Raw genomic sequence first — 19174 nt, 5'->3', positions numbered from 1 at the left:
GATCTTTAGGGCGCCTCTGAGCCCACCCAGCTCTAATGGGTACCTAACATTAGTTGGGGAAAAGTAAATGCGGTTGGTCGTTGTGCTGGCCACATTATATCCTCGTTAACCGTGGGCAACGGAAACATATGACATCATCTGCCCTGTAGGTCGCATGGTCTGAAAGGAGATATTTTTTTAAAATGCTGATTGCAAATAGTCTAAAGTAGCTCTATTTGTTATATTAATTCTTATCATGTCTTAGTACCACTATTACAGTATGCTCTAAGTTTTTTTATATACACTCGATGTCTTAATATATTTATTTTGTAACGACCAGCTGCTCGATCTTTACACACATCGTTAGACTACATTCTCGTGACAGAGGCCATCTTATAGTCCCCAACTGAAGCCAGTGTTAGCTCTACAATGCGAGGCAGACACTGTGCGCAGAGCGAACAGAAATTGTCCCTGTTAGAGGATTACCGCAGTGCTAAGCAAGCGCTTTCAGATTGGATAGAGCTAGACCCTGAACACGTGACACGTTTCTCACAGCGAAGACACAACGTAATATGAGATCGATGCCGTGTACAGGGAAGCTTATCCCCGATATCTACACACACGTGTTACACGCCTTCACACACACACACAACACACATACGCGCGAGTTATAACACAGTTACATCACACACACTTGATATGCACAGTCACACGCCATCCTACACACAACATACACACGAGTTAAACAGGTACAGTCCATCACATGCACTTGATATACATAGTCACATCCCATCACAAACACGACACACACACGAGTTATAAAAGTCCATCACACACACACACTTGATATATACAGTTAAACACACACGTAGGTGTTGAATAACGGACAGAACGTAGTCGTACTTTGACAGTCAGTGGCTTTGTCCTCTCTATTGCGACATCTGCACTACACTTCGACTAGGGATTCCAACTGAATGAAAAAGAAAAACCACGTGAGTCAGAGACGTTGCCAGGGTCTGTGTCACTAGGTGCGGGCACAAACCTGCTGTCACCTTTTCCCACATCTTCCAACTTACAGGTTCCAGATACGAGCTACAGACTCCTAATGAGATTTAGAAATGTGTAAAATTGTTAAGTCGGGGCTCGAAAAAAGATCTTCCATCAGGGAAAGTACCAGGTAAAAAAAGAAGAGGTAGACAGAGAAAGCGATTGGAGGACAACATAAAAGAATGGACGGTACTACCATTGAGGTTCTATTTAACGCTAAAGACTGAGAGGAATGGAGAAAGACTGTCGACAAATCTTGCATGGTGCCCAAACGGTCCAACAGACTAATAATAATAATAAGGCTTGTCTTCGAGTCCGATGATTAGTGAGGAATGCAGTATTTCCCGTGGATGCGCAGCCCCAGCTGTGACCTACATATTTTGCCACATCCAGGGCAAGCATAACCATTGTCCGCAGGTGGTCGATTTAGATTTTCTTTTCGCCGTCTGCGTTTGTCCTTGGCAGCGGATTTTCTTTTGGTCTCAAATGTGTATCCCTCGGCCTTCGTGAGTGACCTCCAGCTGTCTCGTTCTGAAGCCGCATGCAACCGGGTGCTCTCCCAACAGATTAAAAGATAGGTAAAGTTGTTAAGTCGACATATATCAAGGTGCTTCTACTTTACAATTAACGAAAAAAATAATGTAGGGTAAGGATGGGGGGGGGGAAGGAAATGAAACGTAAATATTTCATCACAGTTCACGTTATTCTACCTAGTCTTCAAAGTGAGTCAAGCTCTTTAAGATTTCAATTTTTGTTTTAAAACAAAAATAAGCCGTAAGACCTGGGATTTTGGTTACAGCCTTAATGTAGCTGGTAGACCAGGACGTTTTCTTTTCGCAATGTGTATTTTAAGCTCTTTCTGGTTCATACGACAAGAAGATGGTTCTGGCACGCGCTACAACGAAACTCATGGGACAGATGATGATAATAATCATAATTGCCATAATCTCCAGTGCTAAATTCTACCAACGCTTGTATGTTTAAAGAATTGTTTTTTCAAGATGTAAAATGAGATTTGATGAACTAAGCTTATGACAACTGCCAACAAAAAGTGCAACAAACTAAAGTTGAGCATCTGATTTGATCCCTTCCTGTATGGCTCTCAAAATAAATGCAAACTGCATTTGGTCTTAAGAAAGCAAACACTTATTTTGTTTTTAAATAAATAACTTTTTTTCATCTTCTTTTGTTTTTACATCTGCATGTGACACGCCCCTCATTCTCTCCATCTCTCTCTCTCTCTCTCTCTCTCTCTCTCTCTCTCTCCTCTTTAGGTCCATCTTTCTCGCCTGATCTGACCATCTTTATTCTTTCAACTATCTCTTTTTTCCTCTTTGTAGTCTTTATGCTATACTCTCCACAACCTTTCTATGTTCTCTTATTATCTGAGATCTAAGTGTGTAAGGCTAATCTCTCTCTTCATTCCTCTCTCTCTCTCTCTCTCTCTCTCTCTCTCTGTCTCTTCCCCTTTTTTGTATCATTATCTTTCACCTAGGTCCTAATTCATCTAGCCCCCCCCCCCTTCCTTTCACCCTGCTCAATATTATTCATACAGGTCCCATTACTTTGTTAGACTGAGTATGAGAGAGACAAGGATACAGCCTTATACTTGATGGTTAAGTGTAGTCCACAATGTAACCCTTTGTATGGGTTTATGTGTCATCAATAACTAATGTCGGATACATCGGCCCGTTTGTTTTGTTTGGTTTACAAAGTAAACTTGGATTTAATCGTTGCTCCATCTTTCTATCTTTACCAGCAAAAGACTGGGATTTGATCCCAAAACCTTTACAAACTTAGAATTTTTAAGATATTCCAGTTTGTTTTTTTCTTAAAGGTAGAGCTTTTTTATATGTATCCTTTTTTTTTTTTGTTGGCTATTTTTTTTCAATTATTCACTCAATGATCACTCTCACTCTTTCTTTCTCTTTGTCTTCTTTCTTTCTCTCTTACCTTTTTTCTCCCTCTCTCTCTCTCTCTCTCTTATTTCTATTCTCTCTCTCTCTCTTTTCTCTTCTCTCTCTTTCTCTCTTGCTCTCTGTTTCTCTCTATGACACTCTCTCTCTCTTTCTTTCTCTTTGTCTCTCTCTCAAACACATATAGACACACGAGTATGCCTTCTGTTTCCCTTGTTTTCTCTTCTACATTTAACAGTTCCTTGTTCAAAACATTTTCACTTTATTCTATTTTATGTCTGGTGGGTGTAAGGTAGCAACTGAGAGTAGACTAGTGTCTGTTACTCCCTCCTCTCCCGGTTCAGTTATTCCTTCCCTCCTTATCGTCTTGCCATCAATCATTTCTCCTCGTCTCTTATATTATATTCCTTCACTCTCCCCATTCTCTTGTAATCCGTGTATATTAAACCCATACCCTGCAGGCCCCTCTTGTGTGGAAAGGTAAGACTACCGGGGCAATTCTCACTAAATTAACCCGACAGACGGCGCCCTTTTCCAACCCTCGTGCATTTCCCGAGCGACTCCCTAGGAGTGGATCAAACAAATTTCTGTTGTGATTGTAGAGCTCTCCGTCACCGGAGACACAGAACAACATTGCATTGTGCTCACTTCCCACTTGTGGATCTCCAGGAAGAATTAAGGGAAATAACTCTACATCAGTTAAGTAGCTGGGTTTGCCTCGTACCAAACATCTTTCAAAAAGGAATTATTCTACTTTATACACATTTAAACTACTCGAGAAAGAGAGAGAGAGAGAGAGAGAAAGAGTGAGAGAGCGTGTGCCAGCACCATTTTGCTATTGCCCCTTTGTCACCATACATTTATTTTTCAACACTATTTAGATCTATGTCAGTGACTTTGTTGTTTTTTTTTGTTTGTTTATTTACTTTGTAAGCAAGTAGATCTACTTAACATGGTCAACTTCAACACCTTAATAGTGTAGATCTTCCAAATTCATACGAGTTGACACATTGTATAGTGGTATCATTACTTTGGTGTCAAAGGTCAATAAGTGGATGCTGCGCTGCACGCCTCTTTAGAAGCTGAGCATATTTGTTAAGTTTCTGTGTGTGTGTGTGTTTTCGTGTTAGCTTTTGGTAATCTTCGTGCATTGACGTCATCAGAATCTTTTATCGCCTGATACACTCACTAAACAAGTATGATTTGTCTAGAGTCTAAAGTTAAGAAAGATAATTATCAAAAATATCCAACAAACTATGATGACTAATGAAATAAATCTACGACTGTATTACAGTTATGAAAATTAAAAACGTCTTAAAACAAGTGTTTTTAAAATACACTCTATTGACCACTAGACATGAATATACTTAATCTTTTAATACATCAATGTAAAGGTTAAATCAGCTGCTTATTTCAACACCAATAAATAAATACAAAGTAATTTTTTTTAAGAAAATGAACGAGTCAGCCTTTGCGTATCATCCATAATATGAAGTCTCCTTTCTTTCCCATCAACATTGAAGGAGGAGCAGACAACTTGTTCTAAGCCTATGTCCAAGTGCTTTCCATATCAGCGAATTCTCCTTGAATTAAGGAACACCTTGAAGCCTATGGCTCGACCGTGTTTGTTCGAACGCATTCTTTATAGAAGGCCTCAACACTGACCTGTGACGTTGCAACCTGTAGGCAGTGGAGACCAATAGCTCGTGCCACGCTCTAAAGACCTGAACCGTGACAACGAGCTATTGGTCTAAAGCCCACAGGTTAAGACGTGGCAGGTCAGTGCTCAGGTCTTCTATGAGGATTGGTCTCGGTTTGTTTTTACAGCATCCAGTCTTTAAGGACTTGCTAGATGTCCTCACGTCCTTCTCTAGAAGAACGTGCTATGCTTCTTGGTCCTGTTCAGGACTTACAATTCATGGATCCTTGCCATGTTTTCAACAGCTCAGCATATTCATTGTTTCCGTGTATTTCCTATCATTTTCTTCGCCAATTACTTAAGTATTACCTATGTCATAGGCTGTTCTTTTGTAAACCACATTAAAAATATAGTTGAATAATTACCTCGAGAGCACTTTCACCCTTCTTTCTACTTCTGGCGTGTAGCCATCTGCAATCCAAGACCTTTTATTCTTGCTCTCCATCTGGATCTATCCATTGCCACATTTTCCCAACTGTTGGTGTCAATTTTGAAGAGCTTCGTGTCGCGTTTGCATATAATAATGATTATGATTATTTTCAATTTGATTAGTTTTCCTGTGCTTATTTTTTGTGTAATTTGAAATAACATTTTGTTCTCTTTGTCTCTCCTTTGTCTTGAAAGTGTCATTTGAAACATTCTACACTGTATTTTCCCAATAAAAGTGATTAGTGTCAATGGCATCTTTGGTGCATTGACTTACAAGATATCAACTTTCCTTATAAAGGTATAAATACATGAAATAAATATAATCCTGCAATCGAAATTTTATTCAGCTCTATGGGGATTTTAAAAAAAGGCTACAAAAAGAAAATTAATGCCGCAATACCCCCCTTCCCCCCTAAAAAAAATTAACCACGATAAAAAAAAACACAACAGGATTGAAAACTACACATTTTTGTATTCTTCAAATAATCTTGTCAACGCTGAATGTTTTTTTTTTTTTTTTTTTTTTTCAAGAACGGTAACAAGGGAAGATTTCGCGAAACTTTACAATATTACTAGTTGCGTCCCTTGGGATAAGATGCAACATGGCTCACATATCTTGTTTTTATATTAGGCAGATATTCACAAATTGTGTTTAAAAAAAACATAGGGAAAGAATGTTTATTTAAAGTGTTTTTTTTTAAAGCAATTACAGCTAGGTAGTCAATACCTACCGTGATTAATGAACTATTGGTCTTGCTATGGCACTTCCAGGGTCAATATTTGTTTACAATTCAAATAATAATAAAATTCACTACATTTAACATTATCCACACAAAAAAAAGTTCCCCTTTCAGATCTTGTGGTCTATAGGACAGTGTGAATTAGTTTCAATGTAACCGTGAGGTAAATCCTGGACAAGGACTTTGGAGGGATCAGTAGAGCATACGTATTTCGCGAACTAGGCTTCTGAAGAAAGCAACCAAATCTAAAAGTGCATTTCCACACACACATACACACACACACACATAGTGAGTAAAAAAAAAAAAAACACGAAATATAAAAAATACTTTAAAAAAAAAATAAAGCTTATATTGCGTAAAACCAGAGGCCCTTCCAATTGCTGCCATGTCCAAATATTGCAAGCTTTGTTGTTGTTGTTGTTGTTTCGTCAATGTATTAACTAATTATTACAAAGTTTCAACTTGCTTTGAGAATGGCAAGTGAGAGAGAAATAAACTCGTAAAAGAATCCAACCACCAAGACAAGAGTGACTGGACATTTTGTTATATAAGCTTTGAAGAACAAAAAAAAAAGTAAAGAAAATATATCTATTTGTCAAAGGAAAGAGCAAAGAAGCGCCTCAGTCTAGCCAATGAGCCATAACTTTAATATCTTTAGCCTTAAATAAGCCCAAAATGTTACAGCACTCTGCGCACCACATTCAGGTCATCCGGAAACGTCCCTCCCTGCTTTGAGAGCTGTACGAATGATTTCTCTTTGCCTGCAAATCAATCAGTTGAGCGGTTGACTGACTTCAAAGTCTAGACTAGTATATAGGTGTCATGTCCCAACACTAGGAGATATCTAACTGGAGACTCCCCAGGACGTCATGTGTTAAGTGTCCCCTCCAGTGCGGCATTAGGATAGAGTTTGAGGAGGACAAGCTGACTGCTGTTGACTGCTTACAAATCAATAAATACATAGCGTTTCACACAATTTTCAATTGAGAATCATTTTTGTCTGGTCTTAAACGAAGTCGTTTTGTCAGTTATCATATTTCGTCTAAAAATATAATGTCTCGGTGGTTAAAGTGTCTCAGATTGTATTTTTGTCGCGAATAAAAAAGATACTGGGATTATTAATTGAAACAAAAATCAATACTCTATATCACTGAAAAGAAGGTTACTATTTAGAAAACCAAGGAGCTTTAGGTATATCTAGTGCATTTTAGATGTATGAAATCTGCTATATCCCATGTGAGACATTCATTTAAAACGGGTTCTCAACCTGTGGGTCGCGACCACCTTGGGGGTCGATTGACGATTTGCCAGGGGTCGCCAAAGACCATCGAAAAAAGTATATTCTTCTATTGCTGTATGTGTGTGAGCGGGGGGGGGGTCGCGGCAGAGTGGGGAGGGATTGTAAAAACGGGTCGCCGAGCTTAAAAGGTTGAGAACCGCTGATTTAAAAGAAGCAAAATATAAACAATAAAAATACTTTTAAATAAGAAAAAAAAAAGGTTACCTAAAAGGGGAAGAGCTCCATATTTTAAAGCCATATCTCTCTCTACTGTAGGAGGTATTTGTATTTTCGACACCAAACTAAATAATTAATTACCACCAATTAATTGGTTAATTTTTTTTTTTTTGATCGAATCATACTTTGTTATGTTCAATAAATAATTGTGTAAAGTTTCATCTTCATCCGAGAATGGGAAGTGGGAGACATAACGTGTACAGCAATCGTACCAGACAGACAGACAGAGTGTTGATACAAGATTTATTTAAAAAACTACGTACTATGAAACGCAGATAGATTTGGCTAAATGAACTTTCAAGGTACCATCCGGAGAGTGTAATGAAAGGGTGGTCAGAAGAAATGTTGACTGAACAACGTACATAAGTGGACTGGACGGGCCTAAGAGGTCTTCTGATCGGGTGGAGTAAGGCGTCTTGAATGGACACATCCTCAACTGTACGCCGCAACGCAAGTGAAATGGTCGGTAATAATGAAGGCGATGGTAGCTATACGCTTAGTTTCATAGGTATCAAGATATACACATTTGTTTATATAACTATGTATCAAGATACACATTTGTTAGCATAACTTCTTTGGGACTAGAGATGAATATGTTCATTTTTTTTATTGACTCTTGTGTTTCGAATTCCACCCATTATATTTTAATAAATAATTTCTTCATAACAACCGATATAATGTAATGATATGAGCCTGTAGAAGTAAAGCTTGTATAAATTTTAAATTTGTGTTTCTTCTGAAATATTTAATGTAATGTACAATATATTTTTAGGTGAGTAGCTAAAATATATATCAAAAAGATCGGCGATAGGACTTCTCTTACTGATTAAACTCATGCATGTATGTTTAAATTATTTACAAAGAAATATAAGTTTTAAATGTTCTTCGGTTTCTTTTTTGCACTAATTATCCAGAAGCATTGGAATAGATCTTTAATGAGATATTTTATTCAAGTTACGTACACAAAGATATTACTGCGCATGTCTGTCTAGACATTATGGTAAGTCATTTAAAAAAAAAAAGCCTTCGGGAATTTCCCAAGTTCTCGAGTTTTTCTCCTTGGATTGCATTGTCTATTATCAGGCCATCTTATGTGATACAAACTTTCTCCCAGTTCAGCATTTTTGTATGTAATAAAATTATGTCTGCTGTGGAAATCTGTGGGGGGAAACTGTCAGACTTCTGAATGCGCGAATATGAAAACATTCTGTCTTGTCTTGTCCTGGTAGGTTTGTCTTTACAAAAAAAAAACCGTTTCTCGGCATGTTTCAATACCCAGTATTTCACTAGTGCCTGTGTGAGATACCGCGGAAAGTTGTATCTGCATGTTCGTGTTTAATTAGAGATTGAACTCTAGCAAGTTATTGTTTCTGTGTCAGTATTTCAAATATCAGGTGAATTTATTTGAGATGTGCTTGCTCTATCAAGTGTCTATGGTGTAGGTCTGTGGGATATCTTCGTAGTATATTTTAAGTTTGTCTTTTTTATAATTATAATGCAAATTTAATCATTTGTTAATTAAGTTAATATGTTTTTCAAGTCACTATTTTATTGCTACACTTGAATCAGGCCCTCCGCTGGAAATATTTCGGCCTCAGACAATTAGGTACGTGTGGGCCTCTAGGGTTAAGATGCATATCATATCGTTAACCTCGTCCCCTTGCTTATTTATTAGGGCCCCAGATATTCCTGTTGGCTCTTTTCCTGACTGCTGGTTTGTTTAAATGTCTTAAAATTTTGTAAGTTTTTTTTTTTTTAAATGAGTCATTCATGATGAATATTGTTCTACATTGTGACCTAGTCTAAGTATATCGATGTAGAGTAGTAGAATATGCAGGTCATCTGTGGTTGAAGTTATTACATGTAACAATCTTGCGTTCGAGGCTCAGTTGTAACACGCGGACCAGGTAGTATTGTTAGCACGAGGTCAGTCGAGAAGAAAACATTTTTAGTGACGAAATCATTGTACGTTCTTTTTGGAAGAAATCATAATGGGATTTGAACCAAGTTCTAATAAACACAAGTGTATAGCGAATCTTTCATCACTGCACTCATCCTTAATTTTCGGATTCGTTTATAGACCCTAGGATCGAGACCCAACGGATTTTTTTTCTTTTGGTTTTGTTACTGACACTTACTATGGCCATCGCTGTCCATTGATTTCTGAATAGTATTACAATAAGGTAAAAGCTGAAGTCTAATAAGTAAACACTTTATAGGTTATACGCTTTCATTATTACCTTGTTACATTTTAATCTTTTCTATTTTCTTTCTCTTTCATTGTTTCTTTTCTTTTTTATTAAAACAATCTCTTTATCTCGCCGTTTCTCTTTCTTTCCTTCTCTTTTTTTTTCTCTCTTTCTCAGTCTCTCTTTTTCTCTCTGTAATTTCTAAAACTAATGATAACCGCTTCATTCTTAGACACTAAGAAAGAGATTATGGAGAGAAAATGGGGAATTTTTTTAATCATTTTTTTTTTATTTTTCCTTTTTAGGGGGTAGCATGTATCAGGTTGCTATATCTACGAAGACAAAGCTGTCCAGATTCAGCCCATAGCGCCAAAAAAAAAATGACTACCAACTTTTTTTTTTTATTTCTTTGTTGATGCTCGTCAGTCGTATAGTGGAGGCAGGTACGAGATGCATGAGTCCTTTGAGATTTGTGACAGATACAGATTTCAGCGTGAGTGGGCTTGTGTATGTGTGTGTGTGTGGGGGGGGGAGGTGAAGCAGTATCATTGTACTCATGGGCGCGTGTGGCGTTATCACGTGACCATGTTGCCTCCCTGTTACCTCTCTCAAATCCCCCTTTCCCCGTAGCAATGTTGCCGACTTTCTGAGCAAGGTATCCCCCCCTTCCCCCCCCCCCCCATCTTTTGTTCTTTTGTTGTTCTAACTCCACCCTTCACCTTTCTGTGAAACTAGCCGGGGGGGGGGGGGGGAGCGGTATATTGGGGGGGGGGGGGCGCTTGGGCCGCATTGAAAGAGGCAGAGAAGAAGAAAAAAAAAACGTGACAAAGACTTGTCGGTGATTAAGCACTAAGGGCGAGGGGGAGATATAGAGAGAAGGGAGGAGAGACGGTTGGCCCCTTGTTTGTATTCATTGGTAGTGGACCAGTTTCTTGTCTTTGCTTGGATTTTCACTGGACTAGAACGGCGGAGCCTCGATCATAAACGTTTCTAGTCATTTGTGACTGCGCCATTCAATAATATTAGTTTTATTTCACTGGACTATCTGTGATTATTTTTTTTAATGCAGGTTCGTTATTAGGAATATAAATAATATCGAAGGAAAAAAATTGCATTATTATATCATTATAAATCATGTTTATACTTATATTATAGTTTATAATGTTAAAATAACGTTTTGAGTGCCAGTTATTTCCTAATTTAGTCTATAAGCCACAATAAGCCATGTCCTCTCTATACTAATAGATTGGTGTGATTATGGTTAGTGCTGGTACCATATTGCTATAAAGTAGATGTCAAATTGTAATTTATAGATTGATTCTTTGAATAGGATTGTCACCGAGATTTTGCTGGGGTGTGCAGATCTATTTGTATGTCTGTGGGAATGTCGCATTCATTTCAAACATGTATCGATTTCTAAGTCTTAAGACACTCTTAATAATTAGTACTATCCGTGTTTAGTGTTTCAGATATTGCTTATCTATTTACAAACGTTATATCAAGTCAGTTTTAAGTGCTTCAGATATTGCTTATCTATTTACAGACGTTATATCAAGTCAGTTTTAAGTGCTTCAGATATTGCTTATCTATTTACAAACGTTATATCAAGTCAGTTTTAAGTGCTTCAGATATTGCTTATCTATTTACAGAATATTAAAGTGCGACAGCGCACCGATGTGCATTACGGACTTTCAACATTATGATTCGGGAGTTCGATTCCCACTCACTATGACTCAACAACACAATTTCTAAAAATGAATGCTTTTCTAGTCTAAGATGGCTTCTTTTTTTTCTTGCCAGTTCTCTTGGAGCGTCATATTTTCTTACGTGACAAGTGTATACGTGTATTAAGAGATTTTCATCTATGGCTAAAAGAACTATAAATAGCTATCTCTTTGGTGTATCCGGTGAACGTCATAAGGGAAGTGTTGATAAGCTAGGTGTTTTTTTCCCAGTTATAGGAAAACTTGTATACACTTTTTAGCGATGCAGAATCACATTTTCTACATTGAGTTGGCAACATTGACGTTTGATTGAGCGTCCTTGACATTGTTTAGTTTCTCGTGGAAATGGTGAATGGAAGACTGATCAGTATGAGCAGGTCAAAGTAACCTGAGAGTACACTTTTTAAAAAAAAATCACTAAGTGACCGTGAGGTCGTGTTCTAACTACTTTGATGTGTGAGAATACCGACAAAATGAAGATTTAAATTTGTCACTCTAGTTTTTGTTTTTAAATGTTTTATCTGCGCTACGTCATCTTATGGTAACAAAACAAAACAACAACTAGGGTGTGAATTTGAGTTTGATTTGATCCTAAATCTGCATGAAGTCAATTTAAAATACTTATTTAATAGATAGTTTTGTTTTTTACTAGAAATTCTTTAACGGGGGACTTTGTCTTGTTTGAAAATGTCAGAAACTAAAGGTTAAAGACAATTTAAGCATGTCTGACTGAAAGCATCCCGGACAGTGCTTTTTTTTTCTCTCTATTTCCACGTACGTGTGCCGCTGGGACTTGTTGGTCAAGCGTGTGGCTGACCCTAGGGAGGATATGAGTTGAAAGGAGAAGCATGCTGTTAGAAATCCCGGTATGCGTCTTTTATTCCCTGGCCATCTGCCCATAAAATTTATCCCCTTTTGTGTGTGTGTGTGTGTGCAGGCTCGTGGCAGTCTATTGTTGTTTAAACAAACCAGCGAGTGGAAGATAATCCCGCTATCCAGTTTTAACACTTTTTTATTAGACTTATCTCCCTTTTCTAGGAAGTGTGTTTATAATAGTGGAACACTTTCAGATAAATATGTAACTCTTCTGCGATGCTAGATAGGTCCAGTTTTCTGCCGTCATGCAAGGTAGTTACTAAGGTAACTCTTTCCTAAAGCTAGTTAACTTATGCTCAAAATACTTTCGTAAAGTTAAGGGCTAGAGACGATAGTGAAGTGAAATATTGGACCAGGGCTAGGCTTGGCATTACATTTATACTTAGGTTTCTGATCAACATGTAAAGATTATTTATACCTTGTTCTTATGTTTGATTTTATTTTTAATGAATTGATTACCATTTCATTGGCGTCGGTATTTCTATGACTCTCAATGGACCTCATACACCAAAACGAACGGTCACGTGATACTATTGATAAAACAATGAAAACAACTGTCACGTGATAACCATTGTGGATAAAAATTTGGTCATAATTTGTATAGAAGAGATAGAGAAGCACGTGACTCGATGTGGTTTGTTTACCACTGGTGAATGAGGTCCATTCTAGAAAATTAATCCATTTTGCTCTCTCCCCCCCCTCCTTTCCCCAACAGCCTGCGATGTGATTACAGTGAATTATAAATATAGAAACTATGACTGTAGAACCTCATGCCCTCACTCCCCTAAATCTGGTTAAATAGAAGAGTCCATTCATTTTTGGTGCTTAGTACAACTGTTAGGCCTTTCCATTCCACAATAACAGGTAGATCATCCTAGATGCATAATTCCAATATATTACTTCGAACTGTGTTGATCTTTCTCTTCCAGTCCACCATTTTCTGTTCATTGCCCCAATGGTGACGTCAGAGTGTTGGCTATGAGCTAAGTGTATGTATCGCGTGGATGGACGTGGGCTTGATAAGCAGTTGCGTTCCGTGATCGGCGATAAAGCGCTCCGACTCGGCGTTCCGAGATAAGACGACACCTCCCGAGGTCAGACGACGTAATAGTCGGGGATAAGGGGGAAAGCTGGCTGTGATACAGATGAAATAAACACAGATTGAAGATAGCACACTAGATGTGTCCATGTAGCACACTAAATGTGTTCGTGTATGTGTAGGGACTTGTAGAAAATGATATCAAATAGTAATTGTTATTGAACCACCCCGGATCAGGTGTTAGTCAGTGACGCCAAGTGACTTTTGTTTATTTTCCATTTCATTGTCTAGAGTCTATTGACTTCATATTTCCTAACACGATACAGTGAGCTGATTGCTTTTCCTATTTCGTCTAGTATGATTGTACGTAGTGCTTTGCACTGGATCTAACGATTCGATCATTGTGCCGATGCGCCAAACCAAAAAATAAACAACTGTGTTTTTGTGATATTAAGATTATGTAAATAATATTGTGGGTCGAGCGTTTGACAAAGTGCAAGTTAAGCGGAATATCGTGAGTTCGAAGACAAGTTTAACGGTGAATGAACAGATTCGAAGACAAGTTTAACAGTGAATGAACAGATTCGAAGACAGCGGACTAACTATAAACGAGCAGGACGGTGAGACAGTACTCCACGTAGAAGTTGGTTTAGTTTTTCAATTGGAACTCCGATAATAATAACTAGAGGTCAAATTGGTGAAATTTTAAACGCAGATATAATCTACAATATATTTCTAAAGTTACCACTGACTGAATGACACATTTATTGATCACGAGATCTCTTAAACTGTCGTACGTATCCGCATCAGATTTCGTACACAGGTTCCTTTAAACCTCCTAGGTGCTCACTAAGAACGGTTTTTGACAGATCTGACAACCGCCTTTCGCGAAAAACCGCAAACTATATCAAACCTTTGTATTTTATTTTCGGTATTTCCCCAGTCTATATAGAAAGCATAAAAAATTCACACAAATTTCGTATTTTTAAAGAATTTTTTCTTCTTTCCTTAGTCTACTTATTTTGATTATGGCTTTCGTCATTCCTTCTTCCTTTTAGAGGCGGAACGGGAATGTGTGCGATGTACTAATTTTTTTTGTTTTTGGCAATTTTAATTCATCTCTTCATTATGATCTTATCAACTTAGTGTGCTGTTCCCTCTAGCTTCATTATCTTATTTTATTTTGGTCTAAACATCAGCAGATGCTGCTATATCTGGCTCAGTTCCAGTGTATTTGCAACACAATCCTGGTCTTCAAACACGATAGAGAAATGTTCTAACCACCAGTAACCCCTGGCACTTGTATCCCTATCACTGACATGTTTGTTCCTTTTCAACTCTTTCATACGCGTAAACAATGTAATGAGGGCTTTAAGAGAAACAATGTATGACTAGTTTAATAGATCGTTGGCTTATGTCAAAGAGTAGTCAAACTTGGTTATTCCCTTTTGGTTTTCAACTTACATTCATAGACACTCTGATCTCTTTTAAAAATAAATGCCATTCGTTAGTACGCTGAAGTCCGGGCAGATGGTTTTTAGATGGTCAAAGTGACCAACAGATTTGACTAGTGTGAAAGAATGCTAGTGATCCCTTTTTCTCTTTCCTAGTCTCAGTGGGGTTGGGGGGGGGATGAATTTGAACACAAAGAAATCTGACAAGACGCGCGCCGTGCCTGGGGCAGTGGTATAAATTGGGCGCGCGTGAGTTTTACAGGTAACTAGGGGTCACACGTGAGAAACAAGTGGGACAACCTCTTCCTCTCTCTCCCCCCATCTTTTGAAGTTGTACAACCAAAATGCTGTGAGCGGATTTTTTTTAGTCACGTGCATGTTTGTAGCACGTGCAGATCGTGAGTACATTTCCGAACCATAGATCTCGGAACTTGTGTCAGTCTAACTTTGCCTGTTACACTCGGTGTGGATTTAGAACTGACATCAACAATGGTCTCACACCCTTACCTACATTGGGCAGACGTTTTTTTTAAAACATTTGAAAGTCGTTTTTTTTTAAACTATTCGTTGCAAAATAAGTTAAAAACTGTATTTTTTACCATTGAATATAGAATGTAAAAAGTTGAAGCACGATTTTATGGAAAGTATTGAAACAAAATAAAAGCAATTTTGAACAGTGGAAATGAAACGTTCCCATGTGTACTTGTATAGTACAGAGCGTCTCTTTACTGGAGTATTGTCTCTGAAAGTATTTGTTAGCATTTTGTTTACATCAGCTCTTAGTGCTGACTAATTAGTCTTTGTTACTTACCTTTGTGAACGAATTTATTAATTGATATATGGGCATGTCTTTTTTTTTTTCACACAATTTTAGTAGGTGTAGTAGTAATAGTCAATTCTATTTAGTCTCGTGTTACTTCTGTTGTACTGTTGAGTCTATGGTACTGTTGAGTTCATGATAACTCTTAGGAGTCGTGCGTCTTGTAAACTTTTTTTTTTTTTGAGATTGGGAGGGGGGGGTAATAAGGACTCGTGCGGAAAGATGAGACGTACGCCAGGTGCTGTCTGGTCTGGACAGGTCGAAACACTCAAAACACCGGCCCATCTCGGAACTGGATGACCTCCATTCTTTGAGCCCGGCTTCCCGGCCCTGTTGATTTTTGTTTTTGTGGTGTGGAAAAAAAAAGGGGGGGGGGTCAAGTGCAGACGTTTGTGGGATGAAGAAGAGTTGGGGTGGAGGGGGGGTGAGTAGCGATGGGCGAAAGTTTGTAGGTCGGGGTGAGAAGCGGGGGAAAAAAAGGCAGAGGGGATGCAGAAAGGTGGGAGTAGGGTCGAGTTGAAATGGCTGTCGTGCTGTGGCACGTGTTACCTGTATTTACAAACCGGTGTGTTGTGTTTGTTGATGAGTTCCGTTGGATCTCAGGTCACGTGACGTTCTGTTATTGATTGATGTGACATCTGGTGGTTTCTTAATTGACTTGCAATGCTCTGGTCATCCCTACACATTTGGAACATCATTAGCGTGTAGACGTGCTGTCCTGCTCATGTCTGACCGCATAGTTCATCTAGGTCTTAATGCATTAACAAGCTGGATGTCCTCTTTTCAGTGTTCGATTGAACAAAAAAATGTAATGTGTCAGCGCACGATGTGATAGTTTGCCTTTGGGTTGTTCTATTTGCAACATATACATAACTGTGTGAGAAATACTACGTGTTTATGTACTATTGATTATTGATTGTCGCTCTTGAGGAAATTGTGTGTTGTTTTTCTGGTGGATATATAGTTAATGCAGTGGGTAAGGTTAAAATTGACTCTATGTTGATATATATTTTATACCCGTTGTGTATTTTTCTTTTGTCTTACAAGTTTACGCCTTTTAAACAAATTATTATTATAAAAGAACACATTTCTAAGTGACTATTCTGCATCCATACTGAAATCAATATGTCTTGCCACAATCATTCCACTACATAAATTAACGCACAAGATTCCGTGGTCAACATTATATGATGTAGAACTACATTAAAAAAACGCTTTATTTCATCAGAAAGCTACCTACCTGATCCTGTTCTTTATTGACATTTTCTTAATGATTCATTTATTTATTTATATATTTGTATTCGTAATATGAAGCAAACGCATTTCAGTTATAAAAATATTTTGATATTTCTTTACTCTTCAAACGTTGTAAAAACTTGAGAACTAACCAGACCATAAACGGGCCGCATACCTTCACTTTTAAACTAACAAACTGTCGCCTAAAATTAGATGTTTCTTTTATTTATTGCCCCCTTCGTTTATTTGATGAACGATAATTACCGTCCGTCGGCCAAACTCTGACCGCTCAACACAGCGTCGAGTGTTTGAGTAAATAAACTACTTCAAACTACTTACCTCTATCAGCGAGCCTGTTCTCGAGGGTAAGGGCTGAGGTGTGTTGTCGTAGACAATTACGTTTCGATTTTTTTCCTGTCAGCGGAGCTAGGGGTGTCAAAAATAATCAAAATTAATTCGTTTATTGAAGTTGGTTGATTAATGCTAAAAATATAGTATAGAGGATTTTTTTTTTCACATAGATTTATTAGTGTATAACTCGTCATGCAAAAAGATATAGACTAGATATTTTGGCGGAGTGGTAGATCTAATCTTTTTTTTTTAAAGGCTTCATCCAACGAAGAAATGAAAGCTGGATATTTTTCAAGCATAGGTCGTAGTGGCTGAGTGTAAAAGTGCCTAGCTGTCGAATCTAGAGGTACGATTTCGAATCCAAGTAGAGACTGAGAGCTTGGAGGTTTTTTTTTGTTTTTTTTTAAGGTCGCCCCCGAGTCCACCCAATCCTAATGCACCTGCCATTAGTTTGAAAAAGTAGAAGGGGGTTGATCGTTATGTTGGTCACATTATAACCATGTGAGCAGATATTTGTGTGTCCGTCTACAAAGAGTAAGTGTTTATTAAATTAGTCAAGAGGAGGGAGGAAGCGACTAACTATTGTGTAGCCCTCCTAGATAATTTGATGTACCGCTAAAGGTCGATAGCCTTGCAGGCGGAACATCCTCGTAAAATAAACAGTGTAGTTATGAACTGAGTTTTTTTTAACGTTTTCCTTTAGTGGCAGTAACTTCTCTTTAGTTTTCTGTATGGTAAAAGTTAACTAGGCAGAGTACGTCCAAAACTACTGATAATTTTACTAGTCAGTGATTTATATGTCCAAAGGGTTTGTAGATGATAAGAATTATAATTGTTCCAACTAGTCAAGAAACATTAAAGTATTCCTTACACCTCATTTCTTAAGCTCCATACCACCCTCCCTCCCTTCCCCATCTTTGAGAAACACCGATGTAACGCAAGGGGGAGGGGAGGGGGAAAGTAAATACATTAAGGAACTAAATAAACCTTACAAGTTGAGTCATTCTCTGCAGCAAGGAACTTATCATTTAATGATGGCTTAGTTTATCTGGCGGGACAGAGCTCTAGGTTAGAGAGTATATTTTGATTTCAAATCCATTTTGTTTCTTTTATTTCTACTTAAGTGAGGTGGAGGTGGGGTTGGTGTCCTTTTAGTGTTCAAGCAACGAATTTACTTTGGTGTGTCTAGGTTTTTGTTCTTTATTTTTTTTTTTTTTTTTTTTGGTTTTTGTTTTAGTAGCTTGGGTTAAAACAGTCACACTATGATACAGTGGCACCCCTTCCATGTGGTAGTGATTGTTTTAGTCTCTATAAGAAGAGAGACGGAAAAAGGGGGGTGGGCATAACTGAATCAGAGGTTAGCTAACACCTTCCTCCCGTTTCTTTGAGCCCCGTAGCGCCTCTGGAACCGAGTATCGTACGAGTTGAATAAACAAAAGCCCTAACTAGAAGATTATGGTGGCGATGTGAGTGCTTAGGAGAGAGTGGCGGGGGGGGGGGGTTTGGGTCTGACCTAGGTTAGGGTTTGTTGAGGAGGAAGTCCTGGTGAGAATTAGTAGGTCGCCTCCCGCCCCACCCCTCCTGACGCCCGGAATCGCGACCCAGTTTTTTTCATGCTTTCTTCAACAATACTAATAGAATAAAAGCAAATTATTACTCACGTTTTAATAAATAGAGAAAAAAAATCGCAAGAATTGGAGCGAACATCTGTGCCGCGACTGTGTCTAGATTAAGCCCACTTTTTAACTGTTATGACATGACTCTCCTGAAGTGGTTTGCACATTTGGACTATGGTGGTGATCGCAGGCATCGCATATGTATAGTATAAATACATTGAAAGTTTTCTCTTCTAGTAGCACTCATGTCGGATGTGTACTATTTTGGTGTGCACTTGGCGTTGGCAAAGGTTGAAATCTAGATATCTATTTAAACTATAAACTGTTATCCAGCTTAATGCTCTTTGCTATTAGTATGGTGATTCCATGGTTTGAGATTTCGTCTTTTTTCGCGTTGTTTTTTTTTTTTTACATTTATTACAATCAGCTGTTGAGGTTAAGAAAAATGATTTTGTAGTTTGTGGCAATATTAAAATTGCTTAACTGTAATTTTTGTTTTGTTTAAATAATTTCATTTCAAACACTTGTCATCCGCAGTTGTCG

At 38.0% G+C, this 19174-nt stretch overlaps 1 protein-coding gene across 1 annotated transcript in view; it reads left to right on the top strand.

Moving 5' to 3' along the window:
* The window catches only part of LOC106055011 (IQ motif and SEC7 domain-containing protein 1-like), a 137812-nt gene that overhangs the window by 17040 nt on the left and 101598 nt on the right, over positions 1 to 19174 (top strand). The gene's annotated exons all lie outside the window — the stretch shown is intronic.

This window comes from Biomphalaria glabrata, chromosome 4 (genome assembly GCF_947242115.1).
Source record: "Biomphalaria glabrata chromosome 4, xgBioGlab47.1, whole genome shotgun sequence".
NCBI lineage: Eukaryota > Metazoa > Mollusca > Gastropoda > Planorbidae > Biomphalaria > Biomphalaria glabrata.
Note: the sequence above shows the minus strand (reverse complement) of the source record. Positions and strands in the feature narration are given on the sequence as shown.